This window comes from Aedes aegypti, chromosome 2, assembly GCF_002204515.2.
Source record: "Aedes aegypti strain LVP_AGWG chromosome 2, AaegL5.0 Primary Assembly, whole genome shotgun sequence".
In the NCBI taxonomy this organism is placed as follows: domain Eukaryota; kingdom Metazoa; phylum Arthropoda; class Insecta; order Diptera; family Culicidae; genus Aedes; species Aedes aegypti.
This window is the reverse complement of record NC_035108.1, coordinates 230,903,414-230,925,256: the sequence shown is the minus strand read 5'-3', so window position 1 is coordinate 230,925,256 and position 21,843 is coordinate 230,903,414. Positions and strand designations below refer to the sequence as shown.

Here is a 21,843-nt window from a genome sequence, read left to right as displayed (position 1 = left end):
AGGCAAACGAAACTCATAGTTTATAACTGTGGAAATACTCTCAGAACACTTAGCTGAGAAGATGGCTAACAACAAGCATTTAACTTTCAGTTCATCTCTGCCCACTAAAAGGGGGTTCATATCCCAAAACTACAATATTGATCAATACTCATAAAAATCAAACAGTTTCACCGACAACACATTTTCATTCGGATGAATTTAGGCGCGCTCGCACAGACAAATCCTCCGGTGTGGTAAACTTGCTCCCGTCAACGTGATGTCGGACTATTATCAAAAACAGTCGAGATAGAATATATTAATGTGACCAGATGTGTCCCGGAAAAAATCCGGGACGCTTGTCAGATCTCATCCCCAATTAAGCGCTGCCTATGTTTGATGTGTATTTTACATTCATATTCAATCTAAGACATGTACTACATAATAAGTTAATTAAAATAAAAAGTATTGACATTGTACTGTCAAGTTAAAAATTGCTCTGTCCGGATAATCCGGGACGTCTGGTCACTTTAGAATATATGTATAATATTCAGGTTTATTGGCCAAAATTTTGAAAGTGCTTTTTACAGAGCATATAATTAGGGTTCTATGTCCGCACTGATTCAAATTTTTGGTCGATCTAATGCTTAGAAAAACATGCAGTTTAGGCGTAAATTTTAGAAAATGTCATAACTTTAAAAAAAAATTGATAAATAAAATTCAATCAATATTTTCATCAACTTGTCAACTAGACTAGATTAACTAGTCGTCTATTGGATGGAGAATCTCAATTATCCACACCATCATTCTATACAAATGACTTATTCTCTTAGGGGTCATGCACAAATTACGTCACGCTCTGAGGGGGGGAGGGGGTCAAGCCAAGCGTGACAAGCCTTACAAATATTTCGGAGAACTCATACAAAAAACGTGACAAAGGGGGGGGAGGGGGTCAAAAAAATTGAAATTTAGCATGACATAATTTGTGTACCATCCCAATGCAAACATTATTTTATTCGACAGAACCATATATTAAAACATACGTAGAAGTTATTTCCATTAGACATACAACAAGTTTGTTCATACTAAGTCCAGTGACACTGCTTCATCAATTTTAAAGCTACACATTCACCTGCTCCCTTTTGAGCATGACCGACTGCCACTCGTAGCCTACATATAAGAATCCCGTAAGGGAAACACTTGCTTCTTTCGAAGTTGATTTCCCTAGCCATAAATATAGCGAGAACGAATACGACATATCAATTAGCATTGACTTATTGCAAACGTGATGTCAATGAGTCAAAGAGGCCAATGCAAGTAACGGAAGCTTCACTACGGATATCCCATTTAAGAAGCAACAATTAATAAATAAAATAAAGAAGTTAGCTTTCGATCGGCCCAAATTCCAATGTTACTTTGCTTCGGTTCTGTAGTGATTTTGAACCCATCACATATTCATACCGTTCTGCTATCGTTGAATAAATTATCAAAACATTCAGGACATTAGCATATGAGCGCTGAAAGTCTGCTCTTCCACATATTTTTACCCGTTCGGCTGGAAGGCTACGTCGGCAGTTGGTGACGATTTGAGCACCACACCTGTAAATGGTATCCAGCCACTCACATGTATATAATCACGGAGGCGAAAGAAAGCGGCGTTCGGAAACCGTTAGATTGACACAGCACTACGACACTCAAATTACTTATTAGTCATGCTGGGACTGATACGTCCAGTGAATTTTTAAATGAATGACATTCTTTTGGCTAGTGACATCAATTACGATAATTCTGCAATGTGCTTTTGGAGGCATTTTGGCAAATACCTAGTAGGTCGGTCTTAAAATGATTGGCATGGCCACCGAAAACTAATAGCAGCATTAACATTATGAAAAATTTAAACGCTGCTGTTGTAAAACTAATTAAATTTGTTTTCATGCATTTAAGATTGTGGAACATGTCAACTTCAATAAATATCATGTATATTATTATTAACATTCGCCTTATTGGAATGATTATTCGGTCTTTGTGAGCGATTCACTATGACGAAAATAACTATTGGGATTATTTAACTCCCAGGCAGGCTATTTTGGGTATTGTGAAATATTACTTCAAATAACATTATGCTTCTTCAGAAATTTCAAATAATTTCATTTTCACACATAACAGCTCCCACGATTCTACCCTATTACTGCCATTGGTCACTCAAGCTAAGAGTCTTCGTTTACCACCTATTTCATATCAGTGAACGCATTATGGTTTTTAGCATTAGTGTCCCACTTGAATCCAATCAATCAAGATCCTATTTGCTTCTTCTCCATTCTTACGTTGCGTTCCAACTGGGACAGAGTTTGCTCTCCAGCTTAATGTTAATGTGAGCACTTACTCAGTTATTAACATATAGCTTTCGTTGCCATTTGACCAACTTTACATAAATATATCGTATGAGTATATTCTATATCTGGAACATCATACAGCAAACACCATATCGTGAATGATAGGAAATAATACGTGGAGTCGATATACGTACAATTTGCATGCAGCCTTTTGAGAGATGTACGTATTCTTCTTTTAGGCATTATGTCCTCATTGGGACAGAGCCTGCTTCTCAGCTTAGTGTTCTTTTGCGCACTTCCACAGTTATTAACTGAGAGTTTTCTTTGCTAAACTTGCCATTTTCGCATTCGTATATCGTATATATATCGTATATCGCAGGTACGATGATACTTTATGCCCAGGGAAGTCAAGAAAATTTCCATAACGAAAAGATCCTGGACCGACCGGGAATCGAACCTAGACACCTTCAGCATGGCCTTGCTTTGTAGCCGCGGACTCTAACCACTCGGCTAAGGAAGGCCCCAAAGAGATGTGCGTATATCACCTCCATCTACATACTTTTATTCGCTATTGTTTAAGATTTTTTTATACTGGGCATTACCCGGAATGAATTTACAGAAATCCCCTTAAACGGAATGTACCATATCTCGGAATATACCCTCCACTTTTCTATGTTAAACGAGCATTTTATTCACAAATATTTCTTGTTTTTCGTGATACTTGTGAGTTTGAACTACCGTTTTAACTCATATTTCGAACACTTAAGGCTAACAGTGACTTCAAATGCATTTTAAAGGCATAAATATTTGTGAAAATCTCAATTTATTCGCAAAGTCTAACTATTAGCTGTTGGGTGTGCCGATAATAATGTTGATTCAATTGCTATTCAATTAGTATTGTTTAAACGTAAAAGTATGGAATTCCATTTTGATTCAAATGTTGAACACTCTGTTAATTCTTTCTCATATTCCGAACACCTTGATTCAAATTCCGAACAGCACGAATAAATCGTATTCAAATGAGTAATTTCGCAGCTAATTTTATCAGAGCTAGATTTATTGGTGTGGAACTAGAGAATCATCACTACACGGGAAAAAATCTGATTCCCAAATCATGATTTACAAGTCATGAAATTCATAATTTGGTTAGGTCATGGTATCAGGACCACAAATCATGGTTCCTGGAGCCATAATCATGATTCCTCATAAGCGTAACATCCAGACTGACAACACTAAACGGGGTGCATTGCATCTTTTCATTCGTTTCGATCACCGAGATTCCAACAAAATAAAGTAGTAGTGTGGTATGATATGGGACTCTCAATCTGAAGGTTCTTAGTTCGAATCTCAATCTAGCTCTTTATTTTTTAAATATTGTCGATCATAAACGGAAGCGCGACTCATGATTTTAGGAATGTGATTCGCGTGTGTTGCGTTACGGCAATTTGACTCATGATATCATGAGTCCAAATCATGGTGTATTTTCATAAGCTGAAAACACTCTGAAATCATGATATCATGAGTCATAATCTTGTTTTTGGATTCTGATTTCTACCCGTGTACTTCCTAAGTATAAAATAGACTGGAAGACGTTAAAAATGAATTGCTATTGACTGCCATTTCCTTGCAATTTGATGACATATTTCAGCGAAACATTTCAACCATATCGCCATACAAAAACCGAGTGTTCGGAATATGAGTCTGTTCGGAATTTGAGACAAAACGCTACGTTAAAATATATTGTCAACGTGTTTAAAATATTGAGAATGCAATGAACAGTTAAGTTCTAACTTTATAAAAATTGACTGTATTTCATTCGCGTGAAGTCAAGATTTATGTCCAACCACTACTCACTAGTCGCACATTATTATTCTCGCGCTGAGCAATATTTGTAATAGGTTCCGGTTATGATGACATCGATCACGTAGTTTCGCAGTGCCCGAATACGGAAGCCCTTAGAGTGCAACTTTTGGATATCCTTGCGACCCTAGGTAGAAAACCCTATGTTTCATATTGAGATGTGTTGGGCTCCTGTGATCTCGTCTATATGTTGTTGATTTACGATTTTCTTCGCTTGTGTTGTATAAAAGTTTAATTCTCTTGCGTTCTCTCCTACCTGAAGTCCGTATATGCCATGATACGACAAACGAGCAACCATGAAATACCTCCCGGATGAGCTGCAGAGAACCCTGTTACCCAATCCCAACCTAGCCCATCCTAAAAATATTTGTGTGCCATGAGTACCTTGGCTTCACCCCGTACAAAACTTGGTACTTTGGTGATTGTAAACAAATACAAAAATAAATTTCGGCTCCATAAAGCGGTAAACGTGATATAGCCCCAAATAAATGAATTGGTTATAAAAATAAAATGGATTGTCTAAAACGAACTTAAAGTTGGCCAGCTGAAACAGAAAATATCGATGACAGGCATACTTTATACCGTGCTGCATCGAATTGCCGGACGCTTCGATAGACGGGCAGTAGCCTTTTTCACGGTGTTTTCAAACCAAATTCCGATTTTTTTGCTAATTTTTTTGTCCGAAATACTTTTTCGCAGCCCCTCACAATCTATAATTATGACGTCTTCTAAATGCATAAAAGTTTACGAAAAAAACATTTTTGGGTGATTTAAGTCTGGTGTCCGGGATTCGAAGCATCCGGACACTTCGAATCAACGCGGTACCAGCCATAAACTTATGTTTGCAGAAAAATACACATTCAATTTTCATTCAAACACAAATTGCCCAAAACAAAATTAATTGGTATATGTACATTCAAAAATCGCAGTTTTCTGCCGAACTAAGTAGAAACGTGTAATTTTGATGACTATTTCGCTAAATCAAAAGGTTATACGTGGTTTGCGAGTATCTATCACAGTTTACCAATAATTGTTACGAAGGAAATAAATCCGTCAAAACCAAAACTAATGAATCATAAGCTGGTGACCCACTATAAAGGGCCTCCCTTAGCCTAGTATCAAGTTCATGGCTACAAAGCAAAGCTAGACCCTAGAATCTAGCTAGTCGGTCTAGAATCTTTTCGAAATGGAAATTCTCTCAAACTCCCTAGGCCTTAAGGTGGTTCAAAAAACTTTTTTAAAGGCAATTTACACCGTCTTCAGCTCATAGGCTGCACAGACTGAACGATCACTAACATTATGCAACGGACAATATGAAACACCCAGTAGCCCAGCGATGATTTTTTCATTTGACGAAAAGTTTTCACCGACTGGAGCGGGAATCGAATCCACACCCCGTGGCACAATACGCCTAGACGACTGACGTCGCTAACCACAAGGCCACGAAGCCTCATTCGATTCTAGATCAAATTGTGCATGTCCTCCCAAAATTTGAGCTCATTTGGATGAAAACCAGGTCCGTCCCACTCGGGCTTAGATTGGGTACCACTTCTAGTACTGCATTTGGTCCCTCGGTAGTGCAAAAGGTACCCAATTTTGACAGATCTCAGTACACTTTGAACGGCATTCTAGATTACCTTATGAGCCATAAAATTTTGGGCAACTGCAAGGGACATGGGGGTCTTTAATTTGTCTTTGTGAAAACTGCTCAAGCCCTTCAAAGTTTGTATAGGAATTAGTATAGGAAAAGCAAGCAGTTCTTTAAATCGGTCATAGTGTTTGCCCACGTGCTCTTGAGGGTTAGAACAACGCTGATAGTGTAGATACATTTGTCAGCTACAACTTTGCCGAAGACCTTATTCAAATCGGACGCCTCAGTAATTAATTATTGATTTTTATTCAATCGGAAATTCTTCAACAGTGCTGATTTATCTTCTGAACAGACAACATTGCTGCATCTAGCGCGAAAGATAGCACACACAAATCATGGCTACTGTGTTTCACTGCATATATCCAGTGATGCCTGAAGAGCAGCTCAATCATTAAAGCCGAAGACTTTCAACTCATACAAAAATCAATAACTAATTATTGAAGTGACCGATTTGAAAACGGTCTTCGGCAAAGTTGTAGCGGACAATTGTTCTAACAGTATCATCTTCGCTCTAACACTCAAGTACACGTGGGCAAACACTATGACCGATTGAAGGAATTGCTTGGTTTTCCCATAGTAATTCCCAAACCTTAAAGGTCTTGTGCAGCCCCAGTTTTCATAAAATTGAGCTCAAACTTTGGGAGGACACTCAGAATTTGATCGAGAATTTAATGAGCGGTGTAGAGCAAAAACTAGTTTTTGAACCTCCCTACTGGACATAGAGAATCATCGTTATCTGCCACATGATATACAAAAGCGAAAATGGCAACTTAGTCAAAAAAAAAACTTTTCATTAATAACTGTGAGATTGTTCTTAGAACACTAAGCTGGGAAGCATGCTCTGTTCCAGTGGGGACGTGATGAATAAGAAGAAGATTTGGGTGACAAAATGTCGAATGCCAAAACGTCGAAAGGACAAAACGTCGAAGGGCCAAAACGTCGAAGGGCCAAAACGTCGAAAGACAAAATGTCGAATGCCAAAACGTCGATCACGACAACCCGTCGAAAAGAACAGAACAAGCGATAATATATGACAAAACGTCGACAGTAAGGAATTCGATAAATAAGGAACAGTTAAAACATCGCTAAATATTCTTATCAAATGCTATCACTTTGATACAGTATTTTTTGCTGGTCTTGGAAGGAATAATAAAAAATCAAAACTTTAACTTGTCAGAATTACAGAAAAAAATTAATCTTTTGGTTAAAAACAGGTTTTGTCACCAATTTCACCAATTAAACCTCTCTGCCATGCCTTTCCCCCAATCCATACAATCCCGCATGAACTGGCGTAGATGCAGTCGGACTCCACGGTCTACAGAGGGCCAGTATAAGTGAAACATCATTTCCTCCCCCTTCCCCACATTGGTCTGCATTCCGACGTGGCAGGCACCATTGTCGCCTAAAAGACTAAAAGATCACCAGCACTTATACACTGAGGATGCCTGTTAGTCACAAGCAGTCATTCGGTTAGTTCCTTGTGTAAGTGCAGCTGATCTGGCGATACTGGAGTAGCATCCACGGGCGGCCAATCAAGCTCAAGCTCAAGCTCTTGTCTCCAATTTCACCAATTATTAGTCAAACATTGGAAAAGGGATGGGAGGGATGTGCTTTGAAATAAAACATTTAGTTAATGCTTGTATTGTTCTTACTAGGGGAAAAGCACTAATTTTCGACCTACAAGAATTCTGAGCCCGGATTTTCATACAAAGTAGGCCAAAATCGATAATTAGTGCTGGGTCGAAAATTGGTGCTTTTCCCCTATTCAGTTTTTATACGATAAAACTGTATATATTTTCAACACAAAAAAAAATCAATGTATAGAAGACTGCTCAAAAGTACATTGCTGAAAATCCTGACTAAGATATTTGTTCCAAAAAGAAAACGATAAATCAATTCAATGGTACGTTTTCAATAAAAGAATAAGTAAGTTTTTTGAAAAATAGACTAGTTGTCAAAATTTGATTAAATTCATGTCACTAGTTTGCTAAACGAATGAGTGTATTTAAAGATAATAAACAATACACTATTTTTCAATATTAAATTCATTTCACCTTTACACACTTTTTACAGCGATTTTTGAGAAGCAGCTAATTAAGGTAAATAGACCTTGTTTTAAATAAAAATAAATTAAGTTATCACAAAACTCTTACGTTCCAAACAAAATTGTTGGGATTCTCACATTCGGATGCATAGGGGAAGTGGTGGTAAAATGAACAGGGGTGGTAAAATGAACACCGTGCCTTTTACCGAGAAAAAACAAATTTCGATGATTTTTTATCACACACGGACGATTTAGAGTATAAATCTGAGTGTTCGAGTTGATACGTAGGTCAATTGAATTGAAAATATCAACGAAAAAAAAGATTTTAGAAAACCACGTTTGAAAATTAGAATTGACGTAACTTTTAGCTCGGAAGACTTGAGGTTTTTCAGTGAGGTGAATATTGTTATGCTATGATGTCGAATCTGATACCATAAGAATTCTTTTTAAATGGGTTCAATCATTAATGGATGTATTTTCGGTGGGACAATGAAAATTTTCAGAAATATTTGGTTGGCTCACGTTTTTTGCATGGTGTTTGTTTTACCACCAACCGCTGTTATTTTACCCACTTAGAGCAGGTAAAATGAACATTTGCATCGCTTTTTGATAGCGATGAAAAAATGTGAAAATTTAGCTATTTTAGTCTGAATCCACGTCGCTGCTATAGATTACATCCCTATTTTTGATGTTGTTCGATAAAACTATACAAATTTCTCGTTTTTCTATCAGAAACAAGATGATTTCCTTAAGGTGTTCATTTTACCACCCCTTCCCCTATTGCGTTGGTCGAAAAGAAATTTTATTGACCCACGAGTAGTTGAAAAAAGGAAAATTAAACACTGTTATTTGGGCTTATTCTACGAGTGGTGTTAGGTGAGAATTGTCGGTCTCGTATGGCGAGGTGACAATTCTCGACTCAAGTGAAGTGACTCGCCGTGTAAACCGTCTTCACACTCAATCTGTTCGGTAAAAATAACTGAACTACCGAAAAAGTCAGTAAACTAAAAATAAATGTCAAAAATCGAAAAACAGAGATTTTTCACTGAAATTTTGCAGCGAGCTTTCTTTTTATATCATATATCGATAAAAAATAAAACATGGAGAAATTTGCTTTTCAATTACGCGTGGCGACAGTTTTCATTTTACTGACTTTTTCGGTAGTTCCAAAACCAAGTAAAATTTTACTGACCCCAGTAATTTAATCTAAGTGTGTTCATAACATCTGATGCACGTTTCAAGCTTCAGTTTCAATTTACTTTTTGAAGTGCTGCACGCAGAAAACTCGATCCAAGTCAGAAGTTTATCCCGGGTATCTAGGATTATATTAGAACTAGCTTCCTTTTGGTTTAGGGACAAACTGTCAAAAAACAAAACATCGAAACTCTAAAAAGGTCGAATGCCAAAACGTCGAAAGGGACAAACATCTATTTCTGACTGGAGCAGAAGCATTCTTCTCAAGTCAGAAATGAATGTTTTGCCCCTTTCGACGTTTTGAGATTCGACGTTTTGGCATTCGACCTTTTCGGGGTTTCGACGTTTTGTCTTTCGACAGTTTGTCCCTAAACAAAGAGGAAGCTAGTTCTAATAAAACCCTAGATACCCGGGACAAACTTCTGGCTTGGATCGAGTTTTCTCACAAAATCTAGGGAAGAATTTTATAATTTTCGCTAAAACTTGCAGGCTATCACATAATATTAAGCAAGATTCATAATTTTCTGCAAGAAACCCCGAAAATCAACAACCAAATTATGGGACTTACATAATCTTATGTGGATTTCTGTTATGGACATGTTTTTAGATTGAATCATTTTCAAGATTCTGACTGATTCCAAGCACAACTTCTCTTCTTAGTATTCTCATTATCGTAAGATTTTAGACAGATTTCTCATATAATATATTCCGTCCAGTGGATCGCAACGCCTCTCAATTATTTGTTTTTTTTTTTCTTATGAAATATATCATAATTTTGGTCTGTCAGTACTTTTGATAACCAAAACAAAAATCCACTTTAAGTAATAATGATACAACATATATCGTAATTAAAACAATAGTATAGCTTTTTTATAATTACAACAACAAAATAACACGAAATGCTATTTTCTATTTCTATATCATAACAAATTTCCTAGAGCAAGTTTCACCGTTTGGGGAAGTTTGATAAGAGTTCAAAAAATCGTGACTGTAAAACAGTAATAAATAATGTGGGTTGTGTGTTTTTGCAAAAACCATTAAACGCCAAGAAGCATTCGCATAAAATAATGTTTTTGATTTTTTTTTAAAGGCTAAGTAGGTATTAATTGCTACATAAACCATAGAGAATACAATAAAGTTCCCTTCTATGTTTTATGTATTTACGGAAACAACCAAAAATGCCCAAGCTGCAAACGATATGACGCATACGACACCAACCAAACAAACCAACAATTTTCTTTTACGTGAAGGTATACCGAGGAGATTGTGTTCTGAGATCATATTCAAAATTCATTATCTCGAGGAAGTGATCGTATGACCTTAAAACTGGATGAACGACTTGCAATGCCTATTTATACCTCGTTGAAAATGTTGGGGGTTGGTTGATGGGAATGCGCACTGCAGAACAACTCACTGATACATTGAAGCACTAATTGCTTTGAGTGCCGAAAAGTTTTGTTGTCTAGCTATGATTCTTACTGGCAAGAGCTTGAACATATTTTGTACATTTACTTCTTTTCTGAATATGTTACGACGATAGCAAAAGCTTTTAATTCTTGAAAAAATACAAATTAATAAGATTACAAAGTAGGAATTCAATTTGCATGCCATCTAATCTAAATGACGGAAGTAAAATCAAATTGGCGTTAAAATAAAATCTATTCAAAAGCATTCACCAATAAAACAATATTATGAGTGAATGACAACTAATTTCTAACGCATGCTTTCAATCACCTTTGATGTGAAACGTGACGACATCAACGAAGAAACCTTTTCTGAGTGTAACAACACAAATAGAAAAGTGATAGCGCGAGACTTAGTTTTCTCACAGACGGATACATTTGTATGCGATCCCACTTGAGATGCTGCAGACATACAAACTGTTGAGGGTGATCATTACGATTCTCCCAAACGTGCTGTGGTGAATGTGGGATTTTTGTATAAGTAATACAAACTACTGCACAATCGACTGGGTATAGTAAATCCAGTTTTATACGCAAGTTGCAATTGATTGAAAGTGCTGTAATACAATGCCAAGTCAAATATTGAACAATTTAGTCATGGGTAAGCATTGAGATTACAGAAAATCAAATGTCAAAAACTCGAAGATGCAGTAAAATCTACATGAGTCAAAATGTTATGTTATCGGTTCATGAAACTACACCAGACTTTCTGTTCCACAACTCGATATACCCTTCAAATCGATGGTCTCTCCAATACCGGCTTATGCATGATTGATTGAAACAAGTACTTTAAACTCTCTGACACAAAATTCCATGCATGCTGTTTGGACAAGCACATGCCTTACATGTGAGGTACAGCTCTTGAACAAGTAAGTTTAATAGTACATTCAAGTTCAAAGTTTCCATACTAAAAATGATAGAACACTGTAATAGGTCTCAAATTTGGATGATATCGCTATTTCTAGTTTTCTGTATGATCAGCTAAACAAAAATGTCAATGGTTAGTCGCATTTGACTAACTGTAATGTTCAAATTCCTATAAATGTTTGGGTTGGAGATGTGGAAATTGAATACAATACCATGCCAGAAAAATATAAAAGGTGAATCGTTCGTTGGTCAGATTGTGTCATACACTTTCGAATATCTGAATGATTGGCAATGCTTTGCATGCTACGCGTGATGGTAAATACGCAGAGGAAGATGAAATTTCTCCTTTCCGGGTAATATCTTGATGAGCAATATTGTAGGCAATTGAACGGAACGAACGATTTCAGTTCATTCATATTATGAAAGTTTTAATAATATAACAATATATTGATTTGAAATTACTTACATTGATTAGTTGTTTAATTTCCAAACGTTATCCAGGCGAATTTTGTTGTGACTATTTCATCATTGAAGTTTAAGATTTTCAGCTATAAACGATAAAATACACTGCTTCAGATAATTATGCACGAAAAATGTAATTCTTAGCTAAACAGGTTCAATGATTCGGCAGAAGTATTGAAGGCATGCTATTAGGCCACCGTTACTTTTCACTTTTCACACCCGATAGTAGCGCACTTTCTAGCTTATGCATGTGTTGATCAACCTAGTGTTGAGAGATTAACTGGTTCAAGAATATGATATATTTTAACAAAACAATCATGCAGCAGTTCAAATTGGAATTTGATGGATTTCTAATTCTGTAAACTGTAAATTCCAGTTTAATAGTAATTCCAGTTATTCACTAAGCCTCCACGTATTCACACCAATAAGCCTGTTTTCACTGACACACTTAAACCCCATGAATACAACGAGATAAATGTATGCCAAGATCAAGAAACAGAAGAAAGAAAATGCCAACGTATTCAGTTTTCGTCACTATCCCTTAACATCCATGTAATGGCCAGAGTTTAAAACATCTCAAATTACTCAAATATTCAAGAACACTACTTTTCTAGCCTTCGGGTAATGACTGCTAATTATCAATATCAGAATTAACCGCACAACAAAATGGCTCAAGATGAGAAAGTGTAAGACGATGATTTCTTCGCTCAAGACACACCTTTCACATTCAACCGCCTGGCGCATACTGATCATTGTCTTCGTAAGACAGGTAACATTCTTCAGCAGTCTGCCACGATAGTGTATGTAGTAGTTGTCCGAAGGAGATGAAAAAGGAATATGCAGCAGTATGGTAACTTCGTTTTTTAGGTTCGTTTGCTATATTTCAACCATGCATTGAAGTCTTTTGAATAAATACAAATTTAAGTTACGCAGCCCTTTTTTAATGCAAAGAATATCTGATAAAATATTTTATCGAAAATGTATATAGGAAGACCAAATTTTGGCAAGCGAACTGCAGAAAAATAAACATGAATTTGTTTCACTAAATCATAACATTTTTTCAGGCTTGAAAATACTGTTCTTACCTTTAATTGTGGTTCCCAACCTTGAAAGCATGATTAGCAAATTATGTGTAGAATAAAAATAAATTGACTTACATAGTCTGACATCTATGAGTAAGTTTTAAATATTGATTGTTGTTCATAATTGATAATAAATAAAACAATCTACAAAAACACATATTTTGCAAAGTATGTTTATTTTCAGTAACATCTAAAAGTATTTTTTAGTAACTTTGCATATTTGATTTAAAAGTTTTGGGATGTTCTAAGAACTTTTATGTACCGTTTTGATTCATATTACGGACACTTAAGACATTAGTGACATGTAACATATAACATTAATATAACATAACTTCAAAACATTTAAGTTTTGAATGGTGGGTGAAGGTTTTGATTCTGTAACATGAACAAATTTAAATGAATAGTAATGAGTGGTCTATTAATGATTTTTATTCCGGACTCTTCCTCACTTTTGCCTCATATTCCGGACACTGTGATTCGAATTCCGGACAGCTCATGTAAATCATATATAGAAAAGCCAAATTATCAATTTAAATCGTCAAACCACTATAGAGACGCCTAACGCAGTTGGACATTATAAATTTGTATAGATATCTATGGGAAAAGATTATTAAAACGAGCCACAATTTTGCAGAGTACGGTATCTAGGTATGGCTTGAAACAAACAAGTTATTTCTGTTTGAAAAAGACAATTTACGCCGGTTTTAGCCAATGGCTATACAGGCTGAACACATTAGACAACGGACACACGAAAAAACCGGCAGATCAGTGAAGATTTTTCGTTTGACTAAAGTTCTATCCGCTTGCCGCACGACTATGAAGCCCAAGTAGTTTTTTAGGCCATTTTTCATGTGCTTGTAATTACAAAGGAGTCAAAAAGATGTAAATGATATTTTACGCATAAGAAACTACAAGTTCTTGACTATAAGATGGCGTTAAAATGATCAAACTGTACATTTAATTCAAAGTCGATCAAAATGCCACTCACACCACTTGTGTTTACACAATAGATAATGGGGAAGACTGCAAGGGGATAGAGATTCTGCTCAGAGGGCTCAAAAAACAAAAAAAAACATGTTTTTTTATGTACGAAAATTAACCACAAACGTTTGACCGCGCATACCTTGAAAACGAATCATCCGAATTTTACCGGGTCTATTTCGTATTCGTAGTTTTGTATTTGTATTTTGTATTTTGAAATTTCTTCCGGTAAAAAAATAAAACAAGGTAGGCATTACAAAGTTTACCGTTTGAAGGTTGGGTGACAAAACGTCCAAGGCAGAGTGGATTTAAATAAGAGTGGCGTCAATGTCAAAATTGTCATTTTCATACAAATCCGCGTTCCAATCGAGCAGAGGACCTTTCAAAACTGGAACATGACTTCACTCTTGTTTATAGGCACTCTGGTCCAAGGGATGTGGAAATTGGAAGGGAACGATTTTTTCTTGAAAGTATCATTCTCTTCCAAAAGAATAAATAATTCGACGTTTTGTCCTTTCCTATGTTTTGAGATAATGATCCAATCAAGATTCTGTATTAGAAGAAAAGGAAGCTATTACAGAGAGTAATATGTGAAAAATGCATAAATTTCTCAAGAATTACAAATGTTTGGAATCAGATAAAAAAACTTATCGCCTACGAGATATTATTATGAAACGCCAAAGAATGATTCCAGACAACCATATTTTAAAAGTATGAACTCTATTTTGACCGTTTTGAATGAAACTATTGAATAAATATAATTTTGGTCTTGCATCTACTGTCTCCCAGAGATTTTTTGCAGGACATCAACGGTTTCACTAATCACAAATTTGGTTTTTTTTTTTGTGAATGTTACAAATGCTGTAATTTTCCGTCACATTGAATTGAATATTGTTCGGATCACAAAAATGTTCAGTCACATTAGACGTAATTTTACAAGACTGACGTATTTTTAAGTTAAAAACCATTGAATAACGTCCTTTCATTCTTTGAATCGAGAATCTTGCTTACTTTTAAATTAACGTCATAAGTAACATTACTTTTTTCTTAGTGTGTAAGAGAAATTTACATTCAGAACAACATCGTGGAACAATTTTTTTAATTATATTTTACGCCAATATATCAAAAAATGAAAAGCATAGTTTTACTCAAATAACCCATATCAATGTTCAAAATGGTTTCAATTGGCTACAAATCGCTTCTCCTGAAGTGGAAACATTCAATTAGTCACAAAGTTGATAACTTCGAGATGTTTCAAGATTGTGTCCGGTATTGGAGACCACCTTCAAAGATTAACAAATTCAGTACAAAAATCCGTCATCAACATTCAATGTCGAAATTGTTATTGGTATTTTCAAATCTTTTTTTGTACGAACACAAAGTGATCATAAATAGTTAAAATCGTTAAAAAGATTGCATAAATCCAATAATTTTGGAATTTATAAGTAATTGTCTTAGGTATTTGGTATTGGGGGATATTCTCCTACAAAAATGATCTGAAGTAAAAGTAGAAAGGCAATATTTTTATTCAATTAGTAAAATGATAAGAAATTGGCGACGTAAATATGAAAATACTTTGCATACTTTAATAAAACATGTAACGAATTGCTCAAAGTTGAAAAAAAAATGTATGAAAAGGGTCGACAGTCATAAAACTGGGAACCTCTGTTTTACACTTGGTTATATGTATTGCATTGTAGGTCCGTGGAATGTTCAAAATGTTGTCAAAAAGATTCAGCGGTAGCGACTTCAGATACCATCGCCTTCGAACGGGCTTTGCACCTAAATGAAGTGTGGAGACAAGCTTAAAGAAAAATTTCTCCTCGAGGGAAGTTAACCGATTACAACTTTGACAGAAGTTGTTTGTATGTATGTTCCTAGTCAAACTGCTTGAGAGAAACGCACGATCAGGTGTCCACTCTCTGGTGAATTTAGTCAAGTGATGAAATATCATCTTCCCATACATGAATGCTATTTGCCCTCGGGTGGTTTGATTGACTGGCCTGTTTTATAATTCGACTGTTTTAGTGTTTACACTTACCACTCCATTATCTTTTCAAATAATAAGGTATTTTAAGCTGACCAATATTTCAATGAAATTTTAGCATTACGAAAACCTCTGTTGAAAAACATCATGGGTAAGGGACTATCAATTATAATAATGGTAACAGGCATCGCTGCCCATACTCGCAATACAGTCCCATTAGGAAAATCACGATGTCCAGAAAAACGCCTCTAAACATAAAACCCTCCATTTTCGTTCTTCCGCTGCTGGAAGTAGTAAATGCCGGTGGTATTGCTCAATATACTATCATTGCAATGTGCAAAAACCGTAAATAATTTAAATTTAGTAAAACTGGTTGTTTTTTGCTATCCAAATTAGGGTTATTGCAGATGGGACTCGTTATCCGAGTATTTCTCTCGCTAAACGCTTGAATACCCGCATACCAGTCCCATTACTGGGAATTCGATTACTTTGTTATCGTGCATCTTGACACATTTTTGTTCAAATTTACGATCGATTGCAATGTACTTTTCTTTCAGCTTTCAGTTATCAACTATATTTAAATAGTAATAATGTCCCTGAAGTTCTTAAGCTGTACAGTGATGATATTTAATTGAGAAAATGGTGAAGATTTCCGGAATTCAAATTAACCGTTGCGGTCGACCATATGGAAAGCTTGCTGAAATCACAGCACGTGACGGGTGAAGGATTTGAAAACTATCAAAGAAAGGTGAATAGAACACGTTTTGGTCCACTTGATGAAGACGAATGGTGGTTCTCAAGATATAGATAATCCTGATGGGTGTCAGGAGCTTTCCTGTTTCTCGGCATTTGGTGCTGAAAACACTTAGTTTGACCATGTAAACACTGGCGACGATGTGCGCAATCTTGAGGCGGCAAAACAAGCTTCTCGCATCTCGCTGTTGGACTTCAGCCTGCCGGGGATTCTGATAATGATTGGCCGCAGGAAGAGTGTGAATGGAGCAGAAGAATAGTCTCAGGAAAACTATTTTGCTTTATTTTAGTTTACAGGCAGCTAGCCTGATGTGGTGTTAGTATTAATCGAAAAACAGAAGAAGTCGTTATAGTAAAACCTTTTTTAAACAAAACTAAGAGTTTTTCTTGATTGTAGTTGATTTGTGCTTTCCTGATTTGTTTATTTGTTTCTCATTTTCATTTTCATTTTGCAGCGTTTGGTGGGGCAATGAGAGCGCAAGTCAGTCCAAAGCCGGGGGAAGGGATAGGTAATGGCCGTAATAGTCTATGCGGACCACTTGAACACCATCGGAAAGGATAAGAAGGGTTGGGGTAGGGTATAGGGAATGGAGAAGACTTGACACAGTAATGCGATTAATGCTGCAAAATGTAAATGTGCTGAGAGCAATTAAATTTGAGTTTTGAAGTTAGATTTGACTTATTAAAATTCCAAATAGATCGGCCATTGTACAAGTAAGAAAGAATATGCTGATCGCTTTCCAGAAATTTTATAAACAACAAAATAATAACAATATGAGGGCTGCTGATGGCACAATGCGACGCTTTAGGAGATTTTGATACTGATTGAACATTACTATACAGAGCGCAATTCAATCGATGGTGATAACTTTACAAACTTTATCTGTTTTTGCACTGATTGACGATACTGATTCAAATAAAAATATTTTAAAAATATTTGATATTATTAGTTCATTTGTTTGTGTGATCTAAGTGTTAATAATGGAAAAACATACATACCCTTAATAATAATACTTCCCTGATCAGAAATATTATATTTTGAGCGCCCTTTTCGAAGCTATTCTATCCAGGTATCCATGTACTGCTTTCAATCCTGAAATTATTCTTATTGTGCATGCTCATGCGTTATATTAGTGATGCTCATAATCATGCAACAGATAAGAAGGAGAGAAAAAGAGAATATAGAAACAGTGATTAGTAATGAGTTAATTATGTAGTTTTGTTAGAATTATAAACAATTAAACAGTAGTAATGAATAGCTTTTAAAATGACTTTGCAGCATAGCTGAGCCTTTCGGATCGTAAGACCGATGTATAAAAATAATTTGTTTCGAAATTGTCCGCGTGGTCTTCTAGTGCCCCTATTAGATAAGAATCAATCATAGACGTACATACCGAATGCTCGCCATGACCCTATGACCAACATTTGTATATGTATAGCCTTAGCTGATGTGGCTTTTCTAATAGGTAGTTCTTTCACTCATTGATTGTCTTCAAAACCTTGTCAAGTATAGAAAATTGATTTTATTTCATTTATTACTATATTGAAGCTACATTGTACTTATCAAGTATTAGGTATTATTTTATGTTTTTATCACTATTGTTATTATCAAGGCCAAAATTCCCAGTGAGTGAAGAATTTTATAGTACTAGAACACCATAGAAGATCGCTAAACATTACCTAATCATCGAACGGCTTTTTGTTCTATTATTTTAGGTAGATGCTATTGATCTCCCTTTGCTCCTATCCGCAACCCGGTGCACGCGCCCTGTTGGTTTTCGAAAACCTCGTAGAAGATTACAAACCGTCAATGGCATTCCCAATTACTACCCCACATTGCACATTCAAGGGTCTAATTGTGCTCCTAACCCACCCTCAGTTCGTAATCTTCTCGCCAGTTTGAAATTATATTTTCCCGAAGTGAAAGTAATTTTGATGAGTGATAGCCTAGTGCAGCCCAACTGCATAGTACAGTAGTTTAACCAGAATTTTAGGTCAGAAGATAAAATCTAAATTTTGTAATAAAAAGGTTGCCATTGCTTTGAAATTCACCCAACATCTAATCAAAACTACTAACAACAGCGATCAATTATCAAAATTCATCGCTCCCTGGAAAATATAATCCCAAGCCCAGGGATTTGTTTATTTGTTTCTATAAGGAAAATCGCAATGCAAGCTTTCAGAATTCATCACAGAAAAACCTATTCCTGAATTTCTTCATAATCATCGAATGGGACTGTTTTGCGTGTACTTTCAATATGGGACGCACATGGTTTGGTATTTTTTTCACATTTTGTCCATACAAAGATACAATTTGGAGTTTTATTTTAGAAAGTACACTAAAAATGAATACTATTCATGAAGCTAACTCAAAAGTGGCGAAAAATCAAATGGGACTGTTATGCGAGTATGGGCAGATCGCATTCCATTGAATTTCTCAGGGTCCTAAAATATACTAGATATTTTAATATAACTAAATGCTACTGAGCGTTACTCATAGAGCCAAGTTTAGTGTTGGGGTTGCTTCAACTGCTTAGTTGTCTAGCATGCATTAATGTATGAGTTTTTTTTTTCTGCAGTCAAAGTTACGATCCCACATAGCTCGATTTCGATTTGCGTGGTCACACCTGTAAACTCAGCAATGCAGTGACAGAGCGATTGAAGTAGAAGCAGAAACGTTTAACGATTGGTATGTCAGGGAATCGTAATTTTATTCGATATTATGAGAGCGCTCGTCTCTGCTTAATGTAGTGAAATTTAGTTGAACAGTTTTACATTTTCTTGTTCTAATCTTGTATAATGCTCATAAATTGAGTAAATGCCTTACATATATTAGCTCTGATATACAGTTTTAGTATTATTGTTTAAGGGAAATGAAATTCAGCTGTAGATAAAAAAAAAATGGTGCAAATTATATGCTTTAACCCATTTAGGCCCGAGAAAAAATACTAAATCTCTCACCGTTCAGCAACGGATTCCAATGTTTTTAGTCAGTAGGGGGAGATCCCCCAGTACAGGACCTTAAGCCACTAAATTCATAATTCGAAAATTATTGATATTATGAGCTCGTGGTACCCATTTATGATAAATATTATCATTTTTATAGTGTACAAAAATAAATTTGAAATATTTATATATTCATATTTATAATTTTGGCAATGCATTTTGATGGTGTATTTTAGTACCAAATTGATCGATTTTGAAAGGTGGCACCCAATACCGGACACGATCTGGAAATGCTTCGAATTCTGCAAATTTGAACATCATTGAATGTGTACACTATAGTAATAGTTTATAATTACCAATTCAATGCATTTGCAACATTTACAAGAATAATTTGAGTTTTTCTTAGTTTGCAAGATGCCTATCGAAAACCTCTTCCATATATGATGAAAAATAGCACATTTTACGATGTTGTTCTGAATGTTCATTCTTCTTAATTTTATTGCATGTTTGATACCATGATCGTCGGAACCCATGAAAAAAGAAACTATTTTGAGACACTGACGCAATAATTACAAAGATATCATATAACAAATAAAGCTGTCCGAAACTGAGGGACAAGAGGTGCTTAACGAAAATAGTAATTTGTCCATATTTAGTTCAATTATGGTACAAAATACATTCATACTATCAAATTAGAATTATTTTCGATCAAGCTTGTGTGATCCAAAGTATTTTTTCATATTCAAAATAATTACTAAAAAGGCTCAAAATTAAGAGAATACGTCAATTTTTTAAAGATTTTCAAACTTTTCTACTTTTTTAAAAAATGCATGCATATTTCAAGGATGTGTTATTCTACGCAAGCATCAGTCTACATAAAAGCTTTCTTTTCTTCTAATCCAACATCTTGATTGTACCATGATTTCTCAATGTTTCGACTTTGTCCGGTATTGGGTGCTGTCCGGCACTGGGGGATCTCCCCCTATACACGTACACATATCTAGTGTCCAAGAGGAACTCGGGAATGTTCCTGACTGGATCTTATGAAAATCGTACCCCGGCTGTTCAGCTTGGGTCTTCGCATAAAACCTTCTAGCGCAATATTGAACAAAAGGCACGAAGTCTATCACCTTGCCGTAGTCCCCGGTGGTATTGAAATGAACTGGAATGTTCGCCTGAAATCTTCACACAATTTTACAAACCTTCCATCGTTGATCTTATCAGTTTTGTGAGCTTCTCGGGAAACCAGTTTTCGTCCATGATTTTCCATAGCTCTAAGCGGTCCATACTATCGTATGTCACCTTGAAATCGATGAAAAGGTGATGCATTGGGACCTGGTATTCACGACATTTTTGGAGGATTTTCCGTACATTAAAGATCTGGTCCATTGTCGAACGGTCGTCATTGTAGTCGGCTTGATAACTTCCCACAAACTCGTTTACTACAGGTGATAGACGACGGAAGATGATCTGATTCAATGCTTTGTAGGCCGCATTTAGAATGGTTATCGCTCGAAAGCTCTCACAATCTTACTTCTTGTAGATGGGACATTTTACCCCATTCCACTCGTCCGGTGGCTGTTCTGTTTCCTAGATTGTTCCTATCAGCCGATGCAGACAAGTAGCCAGCCTCTCCAGGCCCATCTAGATGAGTTCAGTTCCGATACCATCCTTACCTCCTTACCATACGATACCATCCTACCTTAGATTTGTTGTTCTTGAGCAGGTGGATGGCATCCTTAGCCTTTCGCAAAGTGGGAGCTGGTTAGTTTTCACCGCCCGCAGAACTGACAAAGGCCTTTCCTCCGCTATCTCAACCTTTATTGCCTGTGCTCTCAGCTCCATTCAAGTGTTTGTCGAAGTGCTGCTTCCAGCTTTCGATACCCTCACGTTCGTTCGTCAAGATGCTCTCATCCTTATCCCTGCACAACTCGGTTCGTGGCACGAAGCCGTTGCGGGATGCGTTCAGCCTCTGATTGAACTTATGTGTTTTTTAAGACTGGCGGTGAAATATTTTACCTGGCCATATAAAAGAAACGACGAATTTTGTATGGATGATTCAAGCATGTTAATATTTTTTAATAAATTGATATTTAATCGTGTAATTTTATTCAAAATACGTCTCATGTAAAAGCTTAAGTCTTATTTCACGCTCGTTGGATTAGGTTACTAAAAAGTTTAATAAATCATAGTTTGAATTTATTTTGAACACACACAAAACCAATATTATACACAATTTCGACG

General features: G+C 35.9%; 1 protein-coding gene across 2 annotated transcripts in view; it reads right to left on the bottom strand.

Moving 5' to 3' along the window:
- The window catches only part of LOC5569978 (sushi, von Willebrand factor type A, EGF and pentraxin domain-containing protein 1), a 41,517-nt gene extending 28,894 nt beyond the window's left edge, over positions 1–12,623 (bottom strand). The window contains exons 1-2 of one of the 2 annotated variants that reach the window (XM_021844340.1): positions 12,569–12,623; positions 11,855–11,936 (exon numbers count right to left, since the gene is read on the bottom strand). The gene's annotated coding sequence lies outside the window, so the exon portion shown is untranslated. The remainder of the gene's footprint in view (positions 1–11,854; positions 11,937–12,568) is intronic. The other variant, XM_021844339.1, reaches the window with a different exon arrangement.
- Positions 12,624–21,843: the final 9,220 nt, after the last annotated feature.